Below are 5,900 nucleotides of genomic sequence, written 5' to 3'. Positions count from 1 at the left end.
CAAGGCTGCCTCATTTGCTCATTGTGGCCGAAAATCACCAAGAGAAAAAGGAGAGAAAGTTCTTGGTTCATAAATCTTCAAAGCTTGATTTCTTCTGAACTAAAACTCAAATCAAAACTCCGATTTCACCAAAATGATCCTCTCTTCTTCCTCTACATAACCATGTGAATTATCAAGGCTGGAAATAAGGTGAGATGGCTGTCTCCCTCCCTCTTCAATTCGGTTTCAAGGAAACATGGGTAAAAATGTGTTTTCTTGATGTGTTTTAGGAGGAAAAAGTGCTTAAGGACCACCTGAAAGTTTGATTGAATTAGGAGCAGCAAAACCAGGTAGGGTGTCACGAAATTAATCTTGATTATTTGTGTTGATTTGTGTGAATGTTGTAAAATTGGCTGTGCTAAAAATTGGTTGTATATATGATTGATTCTTGGTGAAAATTTGGTGAAATTTTGATGAAATTTGATGAAATTCAAGCTTTATGTTCATGTTCTTGGAGCAGCTGGAAAAACGAAACCCTAGGCTTAAATTGAGGTTCAATTTGTGATGAAATCATGTAGAAAAGATGGGGTTTTAGTGGCTGCTAATTTATTATGAATTGTAGTAAAAATCGGTTGCTGAAAAGACTGAAAAACGGGTAAAAACAGAGAAAGAATTTGAAGAATTTATGAAGAACATGAAGAACACTTTGAGTGTGATGAAGAACAATGAAGAACAGGCCTTAGATCTTAAAAAGGGCAAGGAAGTAAAATTTTTGGTGTTTAAGGGGTTGTTTAGTAATTTCTGAAAGTTAGGATGGTAAAAGTAGAAATATTAAAAGTTACGGGTGGTAAAAAGTGAATTTTAAAGGTTAAAAGTAAAAGGTAAGTTAATTTTCGAAAAAATAATAATAAAATAATAAATAATAATAAAATATTAAATAATAATATTTAATTAAAAATAATATTTTAATAAAAATAATAAAATAATGCAGAAAAGGCAGTTTTCTGTAAAAGCTTTAGAAAGACAACTTTAAGTGCAGAATCTCATAATTACCTTCATAAAACACTTAGGGAGTGGTAATAACATGTTAGTGAGGAAAAGATAAAGAAAAGATAAAAGTTGAAGAAAAGATAAAAATCGGGGAAAAAGTCTGTAAAGTTTTAACGACAGAAAAACAGACAGAGACTAGAGAACGAACTAGGGCAACATAGTTAGACCTTGAGTTCCGACTAGGATTAGGTATTATATGAAAAGTTAAACTGTTTCAGTATAGACTTAATGAACCTATACTTGGGACAGGCTAACTATTCATATCGAAATTTACATAAGCTTTAAATACATACGTTAAGCAGAGAAATCAGAGTAAAGTAAAGAGATAAAGAGAAAAAGAGTGATATGGATACAGAAGAAAGAGTAATCAGAGAAAAGTAAAGAGATACAGAGAACAGAGTAACTAGAACAGAGTAAAGAGATACAAAGAGAAAAGAATAATATGATAAAGAGAAATGGTTTGAGTTAAGATGTTGTAAAAGTGAAAGATGTAGAGTTTGTATAGCTGAACAGAGAAAGAAAGAGGTTGCTTACAGTGAGTGTGTTGTGGCTCCTGTAAGACAGAGGTTGCTTACAGTGAGTATGTTGTTGCTCCTGTAAGACAGAGGTTGCTTACAGTGAGTCTGTTGGGCGTATATCGGCTAATAAGTTTCGCCCTGCAAGACAAAGGTTGCTTGCAGTGGATACCCTGCAAGACAAAGGTTGCTTGCAGTGGATATTGCCAACAGGAAAGCCTTATCCAGACAGAGGTTGTTGGGTAACGTCGGGAGCGGGTATGTAACCGACAAATGAGCTCATTACCTGCATTAGGGCTAGACATGCATCATTCTTGTCTGCGCATCATTCTCTATTGCACTCCTTTCTGTGTGTGATCTATTTCTTGGTGTTTGTCTGCTTGTATGCTATTTGTATGTTTTATTTTCTTGTATTCTTTTGTTTGTGTTCTGCTTTCTATTGCCTCTACTTTCTCTTTCTATCTTTATCTTTTGGTTACTGCTTCGCTATATTCTATTATTCGTCTGCTAATCGACCCCAAATAAATGAATATAACTAATAACCCCGACCCTACTAAGAACTCCCCAGTTCTTACCCCTTCTCTCTCCCTTCCCCCTTCAGATGGAAGTAAGAGTACCTTACCGTAGTTCGCTGATGACCGTTCGCAAGAAGAGGATTCTGCTCTAGATAGTTTTCTGAGTCTAGGGTGAATATCGTTTTCTGTTTATATGTATATACTGTGAAACCAGCCAACGTCTACACCCCGTTCGTATGCGCACTTTAACCTAAATCCTGTGTACGAGACTCCTATTGTGTGGCTACTTCATGAGGCACCAGAGAGACGTCCTGTGGAAAAGTCTGATCGTGCAGAGGAGTAGCAGATGATGTTCTATCTTTTGATGACGTTCACTTGACTTGAGTTTTGAAGACTTAGAACGTACTTTCCCTCGCTTTAGTTGTTTAGAGGGACTAGGCGAGTATAGAGTCTAGGCTAGCCTGGGTGCCAGCTTATGGACTTCTTGAACAGGTCAGGACCTGGGATGTTGTGTATATATATATATATATGTATATAGATATTATTTAGCTATATCTAGGGGTGTTCTAACTAAAAGTATATACTCTAATAAAGGTTGGATCACTGAATCTTGTTAGCTGCTTGTGATGTATTTATGTGTGGTTGTTTATAACTGTTTTATCTGTTATTATTTGTGAATTGATTATAAATGATTATGTTTATTAATCCAAACGTTTTCAGAAAAAAAATACACCTCGCAAATTAACTACGCTTTTAACAACGAATCAGGCTCATATGATAAATAATAGATAATAACTAGGAAGACAAATTGGTAGTGCTCAGTTTCCGGTGTGTCCTAGGCGTACTGAAAATTGGGTCGTTACACCTTTCATCTTCCATTGTTCTACTGCTCCAAGATTATCCTCAGCCTTCTCTCTACTTTCTCTCTCTAAGTCCCTATCAAAACTCCTCAAATAAAATTCGCTACACCCTCACGCGGTTTTTATAGTGACCACTTTTTTCATAATTTGCTACAGGGTCTCGCGAAATACACTCTGAGCACATTTGTTCATAAATCGCTACAGGGTGTAGCGGTTTATGTGTTTGCAGCTTCTCAATGTAATTCGCGACATAATGTAGCAAATTATGTGTATTCAGATTCCGTGTTAGAGTGTCGCAGATTATATATAGTTAGATTTATTGCATTTACGTCTAATTTTTCTAAATATTGTATTTGAGTAATAATTTTTTTAATTTATTTTATTTATGTGAATTGCCTTAAAAAAAACTTAGTTAATAAATTTAAAACTTATACAGGAAAATTTTATTAGTGTAATGATTCAAAATTCATTGACAAAAAAGGGTGAAAAGAAAAAACGCGTTATGATGATAATAAAGAAGTCAATGTCTCGGCAAAAAATTGTATTTTTTTTTTGTTATCAATAGGAGAATAAAATGTGGAAATTGCGTAGTTTAAGGTATTTGATTTGATTTTTGTAACTTAGCAAATGCTATTAATAATTAATAGCAACATGAAAATGACTTGATTTGTGGCTTTATGAGTCGCCTAATCCAGTAACCATACGCACTATAAGATGATTTATATCCCTGTCGACCCCATTTCCAATTGGTTGTTATATTTAAAGCTGGACACTCTGTTTGAAACACTCTAAAAATAGAATTTTTACAAAAAAAAAAATTCTTTTTTTTTTGGTTTGAAATATAATTTTTAATTTTCATATTAGTATTTAAATTAAATTCGATCAAAAAAAGTTTAATTTGTAATTTTATCATTATTAAAAATTGAAATATCAAAATTATCTCTAATAAATAAATAAATAACTAAAAACAAATAAAAAATCACAAGGACAAAATAATAAAAAACACATAATTCATTCAATTCATGTAATTAATTGTTCCAAATCATGAATTTGAATCTGAAATAAAATTAAAATTCATTTCTTAAAAGAAATAGAATTCTTTTCTTACTTTAATATTTTTCAAACACTCTTAGTTGTTATATATTTTACATATTTAAAATATTCCAAACACAATATTAATAATTTGTCCAATATTTATATTTTTGTATTTAATTATATTTTAATAAAAAAATAAAAAATGTGTTTTTTGAATATATCTAGACATATTTAAATATAATTACTTGTCAATGTGTTTAACTTTTATTTTTTACGATATATTTAAAATGAGTTTAAAATAATATATTACTAATTATTAATCAAAATTTATTTAAAATATATTTTATAATTAAAATTTAAAATATTTAAAAAATAATTTATAATTTAATATCAATAAAAATATTAGGATATTAGTATAATTTATCAACAAATTTATATATATTGTTTGCATCTAACAAAAGTTCAAAATGAATAAATTCTTAAAGATTTAATTATTTTATTGGTCTCTTTAATTTTATCAATTTTTAATTAGATTTCTATAATTTTTTTTTAATTGAGTTCTTATATCATATCAAATATTATAACTAAGTATTTACTATCACAAAAATATTAAAATCAATTAATATTTTATTAAACAATATTTGTCAATAAATTATAACTTAAATGGCATAATCTTCTCATACTCATCTAAAAAATCGTAAATTCGAGTCTCCTTATATTTAGTATAAAAAATAAAACAAAATATTTATTCAAATGTTATATATATTTATTTCGTTTAACAAAATATACTAATTTTAACATTTTTATTCCGACATAAATTTAATTATAAAATTTAATATAATATAAAATTTAAAATATACACACTTAATTAAAAATTTGATAAACCTATAAAAATCCACATAATAACTAAAGTAATTAAACCAAATCCCGTATCCGTTCCTTAGAAAAATCGAGATTACATTTGTTGGCTTATTACCAAAGTAAAGATGAGAAAACAAAAGATGTCATATGAAACTATACAAATGTAGCAAAAAAGTGGCATGCCACTTGTTCAAATCTGAATAATCAAATAATATCTTCGTATCTTCGTTTTCTTAATTGTGCAGCCGGTGTAGAAATCACTGATTATGATTGACTCCATAATAATTCTGCCCACTACACAATCACCACAAGGTGTTGCCTCAATAATTGGAGGAAAAAAAAATTACATAATTTTAATTAATGGCAGGTTTAGAGTAAATTACTAAAATATGTGTTTAATTGGGTTCTTTGAAAATATATTTAGCTTTTATTAAATCATTATATTTGAATAAAAATATTAAGATACTGAAAGATTTTTAAAAAAGTATAACAGATAGAGTGATATATATAAATTGTCTTAGGATTAAAGTGGTATTTATTTAATTTTTTGCCCATATAAAAACTTAAAACTCGAGATAGTATAGCAACACAATCTTTGAATGACTTCTTAAATATTTATCAAAATTATCTCAACTTTTTTCTCTGTATTTAATTTGCTTTTGGTCTTATAAACATTTAGTAAATATAACATTACAAGTTCCCAGTGGCTAGAACCAGATTTTTAATATTAGAGGACCAAGTTCTTATAACTAATAACTAATGTTGAATTTATAATAATTTTAGTTTCAGTTTTTTTATTATAATGAAATTACTCAAAAAATATTTTTTAAGAGTATAACAATAATAAATTTTAAATTTTTTTTATATATTTAACACATTGAAAATGTAAAATATATTTAACGCATTTAAAATGCTTATGTATTTTTTAATATGTAGTTAAAAATGTTTTTGGAAGAGGGGGCCACAGCCCACGGCCCACCCTGCCTCCCCTTTGGTTCTGCCACTACAAATTTCCATTAATTAAAATGGGCATTATATTCTTGACAAAGAAAAAAAAAATGGGCATTATATTGATAACAGAAATT

At 29.0% G+C, this 5,900-nt stretch overlaps 1 long non-coding RNA gene across 1 annotated transcript; it reads left to right on the top strand.

Moving 5' to 3' along the window:
- LOC130976363 (uncharacterized) lies at window positions 1-2,692 on the top strand. Its single transcript, XR_009084656.1, has 3 exons — window positions 1-189; window positions 270-329; window positions 2,146-2,692. It is a non-coding gene; the product is annotated as an uncharacterized LOC130976363 (long non-coding RNA).
- The last annotated feature ends 3,208 nt before the right edge of the window (window positions 2,693-5,900 follow it).

Source organism: Arachis stenosperma, chromosome 4 (genome assembly GCF_014773155.1).
Source record: "Arachis stenosperma cultivar V10309 chromosome 4, arast.V10309.gnm1.PFL2, whole genome shotgun sequence".
Lineage (NCBI taxonomy): Eukaryota > Viridiplantae > Streptophyta > Magnoliopsida > Fabales > Fabaceae > Arachis > Arachis stenosperma.
This window is presented reverse-complemented; position numbering and strand designations above follow the sequence as displayed.